Source organism: Hoplias malabaricus, chromosome 3, assembly GCF_029633855.1.
Source record: "Hoplias malabaricus isolate fHopMal1 chromosome 3, fHopMal1.hap1, whole genome shotgun sequence".
NCBI lineage: Eukaryota > Metazoa > Chordata > Actinopteri > Characiformes > Erythrinidae > Hoplias > Hoplias malabaricus.
In genome coordinates, this window is record NC_089802.1 from 1,828,192 (window position 1) to 1,844,982 (window position 16,791).

At 46.7% G+C, this 16,791-nt stretch overlaps 1 protein-coding gene across 2 annotated transcripts in view; it reads left to right on the forward strand.

The window, feature by feature from the left end:
• fam53b (family with sequence similarity 53 member B) overlaps positions 1–16,791 on the forward strand; it is a 45,228-nt gene that overhangs the window by 6,889 nt on the left and 21,548 nt on the right. The window lies entirely within an intron of this gene.

Consider the following 16,791-nt stretch of genomic DNA (forward strand, 5'->3'; position numbering starts at 1 on the left):
GGGGCCTGATCTCAGATCATGTTCTGTTCTGGTCTAATGACTGTGCTTGCTGATGTCTAAAGTGGTGATTATAGATCAGATATAAAGTAGTGTGTGTGTGTGCACACAGACCCGGACGCTCAATATTCCTCATTATGTCGACCCACCCGTGCCCTACCCCCCTCCGTTCTGTATTGTAGAGATTAAAACGCGGTGAGCGACCCAGACAAAGTAAGTTATTAGACGTTTCCACATGGTTGAGCAAGGTCCTATTAAGTTTCTGATCTACTGTAGAGGCTTTTGTACTTTGGATGCTTGGGGAGGTCTTGTGCTACTGCACATGGCACAATTGTTTTATACCGCTCGTTTGGGCATTAACTAGGTCACGTAATCTGGGTGTTTTTCTTTCGTTTGCTTTTATGCCTCTCACCCCACCTTCGTTGGAAGTTCCTATGGTCAGTCACATGGTGGTCAGAGAGTTTTATTGCCTCATTCGCCGCGGGTTTAATAATCCACGGCCGCGAGAGGAGACGCTTCTGCTTTTCCTGAGCACATTCATCAGCCGGACTCTGTCATCTGTTTCAGAAGTGTGAGTACAAACCTGCAGAAGTGGAAGTTTCACTTGGGGTGTGTTCACACACTTTGGTCTAGAAACTTCTCATCAGCGTGGCCCAGCAGTTGGTTTGAGCTGGAAACCGCTGTAATGTGTTTACGAAGCCCTGGCTGTAAATTAGTATAAAAACAAACTGTCTCAGTCCGGTACGCTAGGCTCTCTCTCTCTCACACACACTCCAAGCATTCAAAAGCACAAACCGAGATCAGGGAGTTGCTCTATTCTTGCTCCATAGGTGGGAAATATTGACTTATTTTTGCAGTTTCTGATCACTTAAGATGGAAATGTCTCTCCGAATTTGGAAGACCGCTAACTGCATTACCGACAGTGCTACAAAACTAAGCAGCTCGAGTTACAAAAGAGACTGTGGTAATTCAAACAGTTACACTTCAGACACCAACAAAAAAACAGTCAATGTTCTTCTCAAGCACACGTTTCCACTTTAAAAAAACACGGAGATCCTGAACATAAACAACCCAGAGAGAATTACGCTACGCCACAGTCGTAGATGACCCCTTTAATCTGATCTTTTCAGGGCTGTATAGATATCAGATGTGTATTTGACTCCTGGGCATGTGACATAAATGTGTAGATCAGATTTCATGCATTTTCTGCCTGTAAAAATGCGCTTAGTGCTGTCACCTCTGGCACTTGCAGCATGGCAAAACAACAATGGAGGAGTGGCTCGATCTGCACAGAGAATAGTGCCATCTGTACATAGTGCACTTCACCGATTGTGAAACTAAAACTACTCCGACAGGACACTAGTGCAACAGCAGGATTTGTAGCTTATACCTAAATATAAATTTCATAATCACACATACAACAAATTTGTCTCAACAAAAATAAGTTTTTGTTGTTTAGTGACTGTCTGTGAGGAGTGTGGTGTGTTCTCCCTGTGTCTGCGTGGGTTTCCTCTGGGTGACTGTCTGTGAGGAGTGTGGTGTGTTCTCCCTGTGTCTGCGTGGGTTTCCTCCGGGTGACTGTCTGTGAGGAGTGTGGTGTGTTCTCCCTGTGTCTGCGTGGGTTTCCTCCGGGTGACTGTCTGTGAGGAGTGTGGTGTGTTCTCCCTGTGTCTGCGTGGGTTTCCTCCGGGTGACTGTCTGTGAGGAGTGTGGTGTGTTCTCCCTGTGTCTGTGTGGGTTTCCTCCGGGTGACTGTCTGTGAGGAGTGTGGTGTGTTCTCCCTGTGTCCGCGTGGGTTTCCTCCGGGTGACTGTCTGTGAGGAGTGTGGTGTGTTCTCCCTGTGTCTGTGTGGGTTTCCTCCGGGTGACTGTCTGTGAGGAGTGTGGTGTGTTCTCCCTGTGTCTGCGTGGGTTTCCTCTGGGTGATTGTCTGTGAGGAGTGTGGTGTGTTCTCCCTGTGTCTGTGTGGGTTTCCTCCGGGTGACTGTCTGTGAGGAGTGTGGTGTGTTCTCCCTGTGTCTGTGTGGGTTTCCTCCGGGTGACTGTCTGTGAGGAGGGTGGTGTGTTCTCCCTGTGTCTGCGTGGGTTTCCTCCGGGTGACTGTCTGTGAGGAGTGTGGTGTGTTCTCCCTGTGTCTGTGTGGGTTTCCTCCGGGTGACTGTCTGTGAGGAGTGTGGTGTGTTCTCCCTGTGTCTGCGTGGGTTTCCTCCGGGTGACTGTCTGTGAGGAGTGTGGTGTGTTCTCTCTGTGTCTGCGTGGGTTTCCTCCGGGTGACTGTCTGTGAGGAGTGTGTTGTGTTCTCCCTGTGTCCGCGTGGGTTTCCTCCGGGTGACTGTCTGTGAGGAGTGTGGTGTGTTCTTCCTGTGTCTGTGTGGGTTTCCTCCGGGTGACTGTCTGTGCGGAGTGTGGTGTGTTCTCTCTGTGTCTGCGTGGGTTTCCTCCGGGTGACTGTCTGTGAGGAGTGTGTTGTGTTCTCCCTGTGTCCGCGTGGGTTTCCTCCAGGTGACTGTCTGTGAGGAGTGTGGTGTGTTCTCCCTGTGTCCGCGTGGGTTTCTTTCAGGTGACTGTCTGTGAGGAGTGTGGTGTGTTCTCCCTGTGTCTGCGAGGGTTTCCTTTGGGTGACAGAAGAAACATTCTGAAGCACAAACACCACTCCAAACGTGCTACTCAACCCAGTGCTGGAGGGCTTTATACTCTTCTAGCCTACACTTGGCATTAGGCATGTTGGTCTTAAGCTCGTGCGTAAATGCTCCTGCGTTTACTGAGAGGTCTATACCAACTCTTCGGCATAAACTGCAGCCCGTGTCTTTATTAAAGTTTAAAGTGCTGCTAAGGTGATGGGTAAGAAAACGCCAGCCCAACAAACGTAGAACTTAACGATCTCATTATCCCGGTCCTACAGCGTGAATATGACATCGATTAGACTAGACATGCAAATTACTGCCACATTTTGAAAGACTTTGATGCTTTGTTTTGCTCTGCCATGTCAGTGGGTTCGCATGGCATGTCTGTGACATTATCCAGAGCAAAAAAAAGAGAAGTAGGGGGGTTGGTAAAATCTCTCTGACAGCTGTTTTAACCAAAGTGACTTGGTGGTAGCCGCCCTGAATTAAAGACAGCTTTGCTGCTGTTAAATAAGCGATGATTTCTCAAGTTTGAGATTCAGGATTTTGGTGTTTCTTAAGTTTGGTCTTGTGTCCCTGTTCTACAATGAATATACGATGTGCTAAAACGGGTCTGTCCCAAAACCTAGTGAGCTCTGTAGGCACTGACTGCGTAGGCAGCTGTTTAAGTCGGCAGCGTTCTAATCATCGTCTGTCCTCCTGAGGCAGATTATTGAGGTGCTATAGTTACTGTGCGATAATTTCATGGCTTCTTCCTCAGCGGCTAGCAGCATTTCAGCGCGACGAATTCTGCTCTTCCCATTTTTATCGCAATTTTTTATCGTTATTTTTGCTCTGGACAAAGAGTGAAACAGATGGGATTTGTGCATTCATTGCCCCATGGGATTTCCTTCGCGGCTGAGAAAGGGTTAAATGCTGCCTTAAAATTCGGCCAGATTGAGGTACCTTGGGCAACTAGGACGTAAAATGCTCTCTATGCAGACAGCTCACTAGGTTTTGGGACAGACCCGTAGTGTCATTGAAACCGAGCACTGAATAGCACCCCATGTGGAGCACTTAATAAATGTGAGTATGTGTGTGTGAGTATGAGTGAGTGAGTGAGTGAGTTCCAAGCTGGTTTCCTGAAGTGATACTTCTAAAAATGCGAGGGAAATGTGAGGGAAAGCACCTCTTGTATTGAAACCTAGACAGTGAACTCCTAGTGTGAGAAATGGCGCCCCTTGTGGTGCATTTCTTAAACTCACGGGGACCCCAGAGTTTAACTCGGAGGCATTCCCTTAATTAAGATCAGAGCTTCCCCTTGTGAGATGTCTTTGGTGCTGGTGCTGCAGCCCAGTGTTAACCCCACGCTGACAATAATTAAGGTAGTTGTGGCAGGTAACAGTTAAATAAATACTTTTTAATATTCTTTTTTTATTGTAGAAGCTAATTGCTATAGAAATAGCTGTGAAAAATGTTAGTCTCTGTCTCTCTCTCTCTCTCTCCACCTCTCTCTGTCTCTCTCTCTGTTTCTCTCTCTGTCTCTCTGTCTCTGTCTCTCTCTCTGTCTCTCTCTCTCTCTGTCTGTCTCTCTCTCTCTCTCTCTCTCTGTCTCTCTCTCCACCTCTCTCTGTCTCTGTCTCTGTCTCTCTGTTTCTGTCTCTGTCTCTCTCTCTCTCTCTCTCTGTGTGTGTTTAGTGCAGATGCTTCTCATTGCCTGGTAACAATTTAACTGTGTAGCCCTGTGTTAGCGCTGCTAGTTTCCAGATGGATCAGAGCTCAACTGCAAAAAAGTTCTCTCTCTCTCTCCTTTCTTTCTCTCTCTCTCCTCTCTCTCTCTCTCTCTCTAAAGAGTTTGTCTCTTTTCTTTTTTAATGGACTTGTTTACAGAGCTGTAGGTACAGGGCGGTTTCCTCCAGGTGCAGGTATGTGGACAATGTGTGAATGTGGGGAGCTGTTAATTAAATGGCATGGCCCTTATTCTCTCTCTCTCTCTCTCTCTCTCTCTCTCTCTCTCTCTCTCTCTCTCTCTCTCTCCCCCTCTCCCCTAAAAGAATAAGAAAGAGGAGTCTCAGTCCCTCCCTCTTTGAGATGCTCAGGCTTGCAGGGCTTTTGTGTTTATGGTAAATGGAGGGGGCAGCTGTGTGCTTATGAACCCCCCCCCCTTCATGGCTCTCTCGCTCCTTTGCCCTGGGTATTGTACAGACTAACCCAGATCAGTTTGGCACATCTGCCAATGGCTGTGTTCACTCACTCACACACACACACACACACACACACACACACACACATAAACCCAGAGACCCTTGTTGGACCCTCAGTTCAGTGTCAGTTTGGCAGCGGTGCCCCGGTTATATTTTTGTTAACTTTCCTCATGGTTTATAAAGTTTTGACTCACGGCTCCATAGCTGTTGCTCATCAGATTTATGGCTTTAATTCACACTTGGAATAGGGATGATCTCCACTGATCTCCTAAAACACCCCAGCCACTGCCCCCTTTCCTTAATTCTTGTTAATTTGGCTGGCTCCATGGCAGAAGTCCTATGACTAATTGATTTGCTGCAACCCTCAGTGCAATTACCAAACCTCAACACTGAACAGGGCCTAATGGCAGGCTTCTCATCTCACTCTTTCGCTAACAACGGGGGTTCTCTGATTTTAGAGCTGCCCTTGAATCCGAGTAAGGACTTGGAAATATTTATTCTTGGACTAAATAAAAAAAAATGCTCCTCGGTCACAACAAATATCGGGAAAGATGTGTTTAAAGGAAGACAGTTCATGTGATTCATTTTCAGGTTCTTTAAGAGAACTGATATTTTTGGTGAATTTAAACATTACGGTGAGTATCTGGAGCCCACCAACACCCACACTGTGAAACAAGACCCCCAGTCAGTTTTCTGTGTGCTGCTTAAGTCATAAAAACAAGATAAAACGAGTCGTTCTGATTCTGCTCTGCTTCTGACGTCAAGTGCAGAGACTTTAGAATGGCCCCGCCCCCTCGTCTGAGTCTGTCCAATCACAGCGCTGGACCCGCGTTAATGTGAGAGCCCAAAGACGAGGTTAAACTCAGCAAAACAGACACAACGAGCGCGGAGAAATAAGAGCACTGAGTAAAAACGGAGAAGAAAGAGAACAGAGTGAAAACGGCTAAAAACCAGAGCTTCTGCTCCTCGCTCCTCACTGCTGTGCGCTCGGGGTCGGGGTGAACAGAGAGCGGCTCATTATCATTTAAAGGAACAGGTGCTGAAAGCGGGCGTACTGAACAGGGGCTGTTTACACAGGGGGAGAACACTGCTGTGGGGCTCGTGGGGTTTGGACCAAAGCAGGTCACAGACGGTTCATTAAGAAACAGAACTGTGTTCAGTATATTGTAATTACTACACTATATTGTTTATTGTATTAGTACACTTCTTTTGAAGCTTCCAAAACTGTCTTTGCATGTCTCTGTGGTCATGAGTGAGCCTCCAGTTGTGTGAGAATGGTAAGCAGTGCTTGGCGCTACATCGTAATGATTAAAGTCCAAGAGGAGACTGTAATGCTGGATTCTATGGGTGTGCTCAGCCCAGTATTACAACAGCTCTTCAGGAACTCTCTAAAAGCACCCAGATTTTCACTCCTTTATTTGCTTGTCAGTGACTTTCTTCATTAGACAGTTGCTCAGTGTTGCGTTTGCACCCTGAAGTCGTAACGTTTTCCTTGCCGCCATGAGCCCAACAGGCCGAGACGTAGCTAACTACTCAACTGAACTCTGTTCTTCATTAACCGTAACCTTCGTATTTATATTTATTGCTCTAGTTCTCACCACATTTACTGTCGCGCTCCATTACCTGCCTCGTTTCCCACAGCAGAGCACCAACACACTTATCTCCTTCAGCGATCAATTCCTCTGACCTTGGCCAAAAACAGCTGAGGCGGCAGCAGCAACCACAAAAAAAAAATCCCTAGTCTTCCTCTTTATCTTCACAAATGTAGAGTCGAGCTTTTCTGACCTTATCCTTCGTTTTCCCTCCTGCATCTCTTCCTGCGTTCGGACGTGTTTTAAGCAGTAGTTTGAGAATTTACCTGTAGCTTTATTTATCAGGTTCTACCTACCTTTTCCAAAAGGTTCTGTTTCTTAAAGAAACGTCTGTGACCTGCTTTGGTCCAAACCCCACAGCAGTGTTCTCCCCCTGTTCTTTCAGCGCCTGTTCCTTTAAATGATAACGAGCCGCTCGCTGTTCACCCCGACCCCGAGCGCACAGCAGTGAGGAGCAGGAGTTCTCGTTTTCGCTCAGTTCTCTTTGTTCTCCGTTCTCATTTTCTCACTGTTTACTCAGCTGTGTCTGTTCTGCTGCATTTAACCTTGTCTTTTAGTGAAAGCACAAACACAGATCCAGCGCCGTGATTGGACGGACACAGACGAGTCCCTGCACTTGACGTCAGAAGCGGAGCAGAATCAGAAAGCCTCGGTTTATCCCATGTTTCCTGACTCGAGCAGTGTGTGAGTTGGTGGACTCCAGATCCACGCGTTAACGTGAACATGCACTAACGCTATGTCGGTTTCAATGTTTATGATTGTACAAGGCATTTGGGATTTGCAGCGGCGAGCTGAGGCCAATGCTGTTTGGAAGTAATGGAAACTTATACTGTACCAATTAGGATTGTGCAAACATACTCCTACAGGCCTACATCCTAATCTGGGATCGGTTCCACAGTTTCCTCCCTTTTACCTAAAATGCTGTAGTTCAGCCAAGAGCCTGATGTTTCCTTTTTGGTTTTGGCTTATTTAACTAAGAGGTAATCATGCCAAGTGCACATGTAAACCATTACACGTCTTCCTCAGACCATGTCAAATTGTTTAACCATCTCTAATGGACTTTCTGATGCTTTATCACAGGCTGGTATCTGTAAAATGGACACGACGTAGGTCTTGGTGGTCTATAAACACGCTTTACACAGTACACAGTTCAGTTTCCAAGATTTTGTGGACTTTACGGTGCACCCATTGCTGACAGGGGTCTTCTGCTGTACACGCAGCTTGTTATTTCATCCCTAGAAAAGCATTGTCATTAGATTAGCACACTTGAGCAGCTGTGCGTGAGACTAAGGTCACCGTGTTCAGTGCTAGAGCAGTTGTGCATTGGGCTGTGGAGCAGTGGGACTTTTTCTGGACCGATGCAGCTTTGTCTAATAACGTTGGGATGGGCTGGAGTGGTGGTTGGGACCCTGAACCAGTCGTCTATGACCCGTACCTGTCCCTGCTAATGCTCTCATGCCTGAATGCAGCGGAATTACATAGTGATGTTCCAGTACGGAGTGTAAATCCCTTCCCAGACGAGAAGAGGTGAAGCTGTAAGAATTGTGGGATGAGCAGGTGTTTGTAGAGCAGAACAACGAGTTTCAAGAACGAGAAAATTCCCCAGTTATGTCTCTCACAGCCTTGTGGCCTTGGGACAGAGAGGAGGAGAAGGCACATGCCGGCTCGGTCCCCCCCCCCCCCCGCAGGACTGAATTCCTCCTTGTGGCGAAGGGATCGTGCACATTCTTTGCTGGAGCTCCTCTCAACGGCTTTAAAGTCGGAGGCTTGAATCCCAGGGTTGAATGTCAGCTCGTTTAGTGCCGCAGGTCTCAGGTGCCGGGCAGCCACCGGGCTCCGGGCCAGGGACTGTCCTGCTCATTGTGCCGAACCTTTTTTTTTTTCCAACAGGGCATGTCCTCTGTGAACCGAGGGCCAAGGGTTTTTGGCTCAGCTCTGGTGGTGAAAACACTGGCCTGGTTTCCTTTACCATTCGCACAAAGCAACAGCTCTTTATCGAATTACTCCGCTACAATCAATTCTAGTTGAACACAGCTGTCATCAGACGCAAGTTACAGAAACAAGACAAACTCTTCATTACGTCCCACAGATTTATCACAATTATGGCCTAATTAAAAGCTCAAAGCGGGCATTTTATATTATTACAGTTTGAAATAAGATCACAGCAATTCATTCGAGCTGAATTAGTCAAAAAAGAAGCGGTAAAATGAGCCGTTCTAATCAATCACAATCTCATTTGTCGAGCAAAGGCCATCTGGGTCCCACCCATGTTCATATAAGCGAAGGTGGGGTTAAATCTGGTAAAAGAGACGTCATCAGAGGGGAGATGTTAGAAAACGAGCAAAAACGAGAGTGGGAAAGAGTGTAGGAAGAGAACAGAGCTAAAACTGCAGAAACGAAATCAAAGGTGTGGAATACGTTTGCTGTAACGACTCATTATTAGCAGATGTCTGATGATTTGGGGCTTGCTTTATGTGACAGTTGTCTACGCTATTTTTGGACAAAGCTAAAGCAACAGACTCCAGACCCCAGGCGAGTCTTTGGCTGGTTGCCTTCATTTGAGCTGAAGAGTGCAGAATGTAAATTTTGATTTTGATCTGACTGTGGTTTTAATTTGGACAGAGGTATTTATCTTCCATCTTTGTACTTGCTGTTTGAGTCTGCACTTTGCTCAAGCAGCTGTAGCAGGTCAGATAGCAGATAGTTCACACTCTTACATAAATGACAGTAAATATATCAGCAGTGATCTTGTACTGCGAGTGGTGCAGAACGAGGGCAGGAGCCCTCAGATAAAACCTCAGAGAACGAGCCAGAAAGGGTTGAACTCTTCTGCTGTGTCACCAGCTAACATTTACCCTACAGCAGATGTGCCGCATGTTGGAGCTCCGGCACTGGTGTGTGTGTGTGTGTGTGTGTGTGTACAGTGTATATCGGCTTAACTCATACTTCATGGAGTGGCTCTTCGCTGGATTGTACTATCATGTCTGAAAATGTTTTTACACTTCCTGTTGGCTCAGGGCACAGAACATGACGAGCTGAGCAAACATCGCATCTCTGTTGTCCTCAGATGGTGGCTTGTTGTTTGGAAGTGCTCATTTTTAACCCTTGGGCTGTTGATAAGAGTGGGTTGTCAAAAGGGCTTCATGTAAAGTTGGTTATCATTAGCCTCTTTAGCTCAGAAATGACTCGGAAGTGTGTCTTTTAAAAAACCCCAATGCTTTAACTTGGAATGTAACGTGCAACGAGGGCTCACCTGAATGTAGTTCCCGGTTTTACAGGATGCACCTGCCCAGAGACAGCAACAGCCACTGCATGTTCTAACCAATGCATGCATTTATCTTATATGCTGGTGGTGTAATGCTGTGTTTGCATTTAACCATCATGGTATGGGGGTCACGCTTTGGTGCACACAGTCACACGAAAAATACACAGTATTTCCGGTGTGACTATTAAGCTATTAGGGTAAATATGGTAATTTCACAAGTGCACTTTCCAGTAGGCAGCTGTAAGCCGTTGGATTTGCATTGTGGGAACTGTAGTAGTTTAGGAGTATTGCCTATGGTAAGTGTAGCCTTGTTGGTCTCCTCCTCCTCCTCCTCCTAAAGATCTGAGGTGTTCTTGAGTGGCATGGGCTCTTTGCTGTTGCTTTTGTTAGTTTGCTGCTCATTGATTTAGAGCTGTGTCTTGCGGAATCTGAAGGTGTCGTTAAAACGAGCTGTTTAATGATGACTTGACTGCGACGAAAACAGCTCTGTCAGGCATCGCACATCATATCAGCATCATGCAGGATACTGAGCGGAGGGAGTACAGAGCCCAGCGGACGTGCTTCTGGTGCTGCTCGGCTGTAAACAGTGTGTCGTTGGCAGTGTGTGTCTCTCTGAGACGGGAGATAAGGGGGGAAGCTGTTTGCTCAGCAGTTCTGGCTGAATATGTGAAGTATCAAGTGTTTTGCTGCTCAAGTGAAGTGTGTGTGTATATTTTTTTACCTTAAGATGAGATTAGTTTGATGCATCACTTTTCCTTATTCTGGAGCAGGACACGCTGTCTTCACTCTCACGTCCCTCATGCTGTCTCTAGTGAACCGAGGTCATAGGACTGCATTTGTGACGCCTGAGTAGGAGAACGTATATCACTTGAGTTCTTTCAAAGCCACTTTTTTGTCCTCAAAGCTGGGAGAAAAACCCAATCTGTGTAGGCTTTTCTTTCCCGTGCAGTCCGGCGCAGATTGTCATCATGTCAAGGAAAATCCTGCGGTGTGTTGTCAGTGTCCTCATTCCTGCATGAGAAAGTCCCTCTCCTGCCAAAGCCCCTGCCCGGCTGAGCCAGCTCCTTTTTCACAGGGAACACCAGCGGGATTCCACTCTCAGCCACAGGCCTCATCTGAGGGGTTTCCAAAACACTGCCTTTTCTTCCTTCTCTGTACGTTTGTGAATGTGAGCGGTCCACTCCAGATCACACCATGCTGCAGTCTGAGGCTGTAAACGCATTACAGACATTTAGTGTCGATCAAATACCATCCTTTATCTGTAACCCTTATCCAGTTCAGGGTCACGGTGGGTCCAGAGCCTACCTGGAATCATTGGGCGCAAGGCAGGAACACACCCTGGAGGGGGTGCCAGTCCTTCACAGGGCAACAGAGACACTCACACCCATGGACACTTGAGTTGCCAATCAACCTACCAACGTGTGTTTTTGGACTGTGGGGGGAAACCAGAGCACCCGGAGGAAACCCACGCAGACACAGGGAGAACACACCACACTCCTCACAGACAGTCACCCGGAGGAAACCCACACAGACACAGGGAGAACACACCACACTCCTCACAGACAGTCACCCGGAGGAAACCCACACAGACACAGGGAGAACACACCACACTCCTCACAGACAGTCATCCGGAGGAAACCCACACTCCTCACAGACAGTCACCCGGAGGAAACCCACGCGGACACAGGGAGAACACACCACACTCCTCAGAGAAATAACATTTTATTAGAAATAAATATATACAAAGCCACTCAGACTCTTCTCGGAGGTGCAGGATGGCGCTCCAGCTTTTGTCCATGAATTTTCATGTGCGATATTCCACTTACTTCAGAGATATTTGCCACAGCAGATGGATATTGGGTGCATAATTTTCACCTGCAAACTGATGTGTTCCGTACCGTCTCTGCCCTCTCTGAGCCAACACGGAGGAAGCTGTGATTTCCAAACGGGAGATTATACAACGTACGGATTACAAAATGCAGCACGAGCGAGAGTGAAGAAAAGTGAACAAAACTCCTCTCGGCCGTGCTCATTACACAAGGTCAAGGTGACCGGGGCTTAATGGTTAGAGAAACCGGATCGGTCCCCATAAAAAATAGGGGGTGGAGGGAGTGAAGGAACAGCACAGTCTCTTCCTTAAACATCCATGACTGTGGTGTCTCTGAGCAAAACACATACAGCACAACTACTCCCTGTGTGTCTTCACTCTCACGGAGGGCTCAAATACGGAAGCAGAGTTTAGTTGTACTTCAGTGTAATGACAAAAAAAAGCAGTTTTAAATTTGAAGTAGCTAAATTCACATCCTAAGGGGTCTACACACTGTGCTGTGAGCTCTATAACAGCTTCTGTCTCTCTTACGCCTGCAAAAGGCCGCACTGTCCTGGTTTCTGGGGCTGTTCTGTTTTGATATGAAGCCTCAGTGAGAGCGAATGGCTTGTAGGTGTACTCCAACAAAGAGGAATACACTCTCTTTGCTCCAGGCGCACCATCTGTTGCTATTAAGCTTTTATTTTGAAGCTCTGTATCAAAAACGTCATTGTCACGATATACTTGTGCAGTGAGGGGGGAAAAACAACAACTGCAGTTTAAGTGCTTTAAGGAAAACATGCGTGTCTCAGGAGACCCAGATCTCTCGGGTGTGTGTGACCTCGTTTGTGGTCAAACCGATGAGCCGATGACGTCTCGAGTGCTGATGGATGCTGAGCTGATTGAGGTGTGGTAGTCTTTTGTTACATCAAATGGCTCTTTAGGGTTTTGGTCACACAGATCGTACAATAATGTCTGAAAACAGAAATGATCGTAAAATAAATAAGGGCTTGACTTAGTATCGAAAGTGAACATACAACAGACGTTTTTAAAAAATGACCATATCTGAAAACGGAAACAAAACCTGGGGATCATCAAATGAACATCTCCCTTTCTCTAAACAGCCCTGTTCTTTCAGCACCTGTTCCTGTAAATGATAATGAGCCGCTCGCTGTTCACCCCGACCCCGAGCGCACAGCAGTGAGGAGCGAGGAGCAGAAGCTCTGGTTTTTAGCCGTTTTCACTCTGTTCTCTTTCTTCTCCGTTCTGGTTTTCTCTGTGTGTCTGTTTAACCTCGTCTTTGCGCTCTCACATAAACACGGGTCCAGCGCTGTGATTGGACAGACTCAGAGGAGGGGGCGGGGCCGTTCTAAAGTCTCTGCAGCTGATGTCAGAAGCGGGGCAGAATCCGCTTGGCTGTCGTCTACATCGCTTTATTTTCTCACTTGCTGTATGTGCCCAGTGTGGCCTGAAGTTGCAAGGCCATGTTTTAGAGGCTGCTCCTATTACCTCCCCTCGGGTCACAGGTCAGCCCGGTTTGGTGGTCCTCGCTGGGGAGTTATCAGTGATGTATAAATGCCCTCCAGCAGGTCTGGAATGTCCCTGGTTCTCCATGACCGGAGGGGAATGCGATGTTATTCTCACTGCTCTTTGATCAAAAGAGAACGTGTAAATCAGGCGTCCACTTTCACATCTCAGCTGCGAGAGTTCTAACTGCAGCGATAACGTGAACACGAAGCTGTTCTCCATCAAAGCTTTCTCGGAGGAGCCGAGGTTGTCTGAAGCTGTATCAGATGAGATGAAAGGCGAACATCCGTTACAACCGAAGTGTTGATATCGAAGCTCCTCTTTTTACCTGAGGGCGCTGGTTCCAGGTAAACACAGCCATGCTTGTTGACACTTGTTTCCCAAGCTGTAAATGATAGTAAACAGAATCCTGTGGTTTTATTTTGCTCACTATCCTTCTAAAAGTTTACTCTAAACAATAAGCGCCGGAGTTGTCCTATGTTTGATGTTTTGGACACTTAAAGGAACTCTAGGTAGTATTTTACCTCATAATTACAGCTTCAAAATCACTGTGATGCTCCACTGAGCTGAGAATATAGACTCTCTCACTGCTACTCCAGGCCCAGCACTGCCAAAACTGCACTATGTAACTTGTAGAAGAGGGTAGCAAACCAACACCCCGTTCTCGCTCTTCCCTTAATTTCAGGACAGTGCTGTAAAAGGAAGTTACTGCACCTGTAGGGGGAGCCCAGGAGTAAAAATAACCGATGTTACCTACTGTTACTTTAAAACACAGCTTGTACCACCTTCTTAGAGAAACATGTATCTGCCGATACAATGTGAAGCTTTAGAGAAAATGAGAATTAATACCCAAGGGTTGCTGGATGGATGCCCTTGACTTGTAGGAAAATTGTGGGCGGAGAAGAGAAGGAACAGCACTGTCTCCTCCTTCAACATCCACAGCTGAGACACCCTTGAGCACCTTACCCATGTTGATCCTTGAACATTGGTTATGGGTCACTTCAGGTGTGTGTGTGTTGTTCATGCACTGCCACGGATGTGTGAAATTGAAAGGCACATTGTACTTTGTGCAACAACAATTAAAAAAAAAAAAGCAGTGTTTACTTTCCTTTGTTTGTTTTAATTAGCCCAAGGTCACCATGCCTAAAGCCCAGTGTCTGCTGGAGGGGTGTAAAGCCCTGCCCCCAACATTTTTGTGGCTGAAAGCAATTACAATCAAGTCCTCACAGTAATGTTCCCACATCTGGTCACAGCTTTCCCAGAAGAGTAAAGGTTGTTCTTGCAGCAAACGGAGAACCACCTCCCAGTTGAAACCCCGGGTTTCAGAAGGAACTTGTGCAATCAGAAGATGCCCATAAACGTCTGTCAGTGGGATGTTTTTGGTCGTAATTAATCATGATTCATCTTCGTAGCCGGAGCTGTTCCACTCTCTCCTCCCTGTTCTTCCTCGGGGAGTTGGGCTGAAAGTCAAGCTCGGTCATTTAACCCACGTCCTGGAAACCTTCATCTAGGTGTTGAGAGAAGCACAGAGACATTTAAAGACACATGAGCTCTTATTTTTACAAAACAAATGTATGGAGACTAACTCAGTTTAATTCTGTATGGCACAACACATGTGAGAAACTGTCCACAGGTGTGTGTGTGTGTGTGAGAGAGAGAATGAGTGAGTGAGTGAATGGGTGAGTGTGTGATACTGTCCACAGGTGTGTGTGTGTGTGTGAGAGAGTGAGTGAATGGGTGAGTGTGTGATACTGATGACAGGTGTGTGTGTGTGTGAGAGAGAGAATGAGTGAGTGAATGGGTGAGTGTGTGATACTGATGACAGGGGTGTGTGTGTGTGTGAGAGAGAGAGAGAGAATGAGTGAGTGAATGGGTGAGTGTGTGATACTGTCCACAGGTGTGTGTGTGTGTGTGTGAGAGAGTGAGTGAATGGGTGAGTGTGTGATACTGATGACAGGTGTGTGTGTGTGTGAGTGAATGAATGGGTGAGTGTGTGATACTGATGACAGGTGTGTGTGTGAGAGAGAATGAGTGAGTGAATGGGTGAGTGTGTGATACTGATGACAGGGCTGTGTGTGTGTGAGTGAATGAATGGGTGAGTGTGTGATACTGATGACAGGTGTGTGTATGAGTGATTGGGTATGTTTGTGTGTGTATGAGTGAATGACTGGGTGAGTGTGTGATACTGACCACAGGGGTGTGTGTGTGTGTATGTGAGAAAGAGAGAATGAGTGAATGACTGGGTGAGTGTGATATACTGACCACAGGGGTGTGTGTGTGTTGCCCTGTGACGGACTGGTGCCCTGTTCAGTGTGTGTTTCTACCTTGTGCACAATGCACCCCTGTAGCCTCCGGACCCTGATCAGAATGAAGCGGTTACAGAATATGAATGAATAAATGCTCACTGTCCTTTATCCTTTAAAACAAACTCCCGTTGTATTTTTGCAAATTCCGAAGGCTTTCTGAAAGTTCATATCCTCTGTGGCGCTGTTTAATTTACCGCACGTGCAGGAGGTTTCACAGCAAGGCCGTTAAGTCCTCACTCCGGTGACTGGCGGTCCTGAAAACAGTCAGGTGAAGCGAGCGATTGTTCGGAGGACCGTAGACGCACACATGGCCTCCATCAGTTGGTTTAGAGTGAGAGGTGTGCCACTTAAAGCTAAAGGAAGGGCCGTATGTTTTGATAACCGTGAGGTCGCTGCTATTCTCAGCCTTTCTCCAGAAGCAGATCACATGACTTCTCTTTAACGTCCGTGCAGTGAGGAGGGATGACAAAAGGAAACTCGATCTCTATCGCCTGACTTTAAACTGTCTCCTCATTATTCTCAGGAGGGGAATAAGTTATGGTTCTCCCAGGGTTTCAGTGTGTAGCTAGAACCTAGAATCATGTTCATCGTGGCTTGTATAAATGACCCTAGGCCTGGAGTATGACACTTTAACAGAACATTGATTTCCAAATGAAAGAGGACAACCGGACTGTTTATTAGATCTCTGACTTGTAAGGCACCGTGGACAAATTCACTTTTTCACTAGAAGAAAATCCCATTTTCACATTAATACACAATGTGAATCTGGAGCCCACCAACCCACACACTATGAAACAAGCTCACCCAGACAGTTTTCTGCGTGCTGTTTTAGTCACGGGATAAAACGAGCCGTTCTGATTCTTTTTCGCTTCTGCCGTCAAATGCAGAGAATTTAGAATGGCCCCGCCCCCTCGCTTGAGTCTGTCCAATCACAGCGCTGGATCCACATTTAAACGCAGCAAAACAAACACAACGAGCGCGGAGAAATAAGAGCACTGAGTAAAAACAGAGAAGAAAGAGAACAGAGTGAAAACGGCTAAAAACCAGAGCTTCTGCTCCTCGCTCCTCACTGCTGTGTGCTCGGGGTCGGGGTGAACAGCGAGCGGCTCATTATCATTTAAAGGAACAGGGCGTCGTTCTGAACAGGGGCTGTTTACACAGGGGGAGAACACTGCCGTGGGGTTTGGACCAAAGCATTAAGAAACAGAACTGTGTTCCACTGTGGAGACGAGGGGGATGTGTCTTTAAATAAAAATGGCTAAATAAATAGTGTTTCCAAATCAATTATCTGTGCTTTTTTATGATTTTCCGTATTGTTTGGCATAAACCTTTGTTCTAAGTCATGTCTGTGATGTGTTGGCCGAGTCTGGCCAAAGGTTTTCAGTCCTCCTTGGAAGATAAAGATGTGTTTATTTCAGTGTTTTCTAGAAGGAACGTTGTGCAAAGAACATTTGGCAGATCCAGCCTCAGTCTGTCGGTGGCATTGTTGA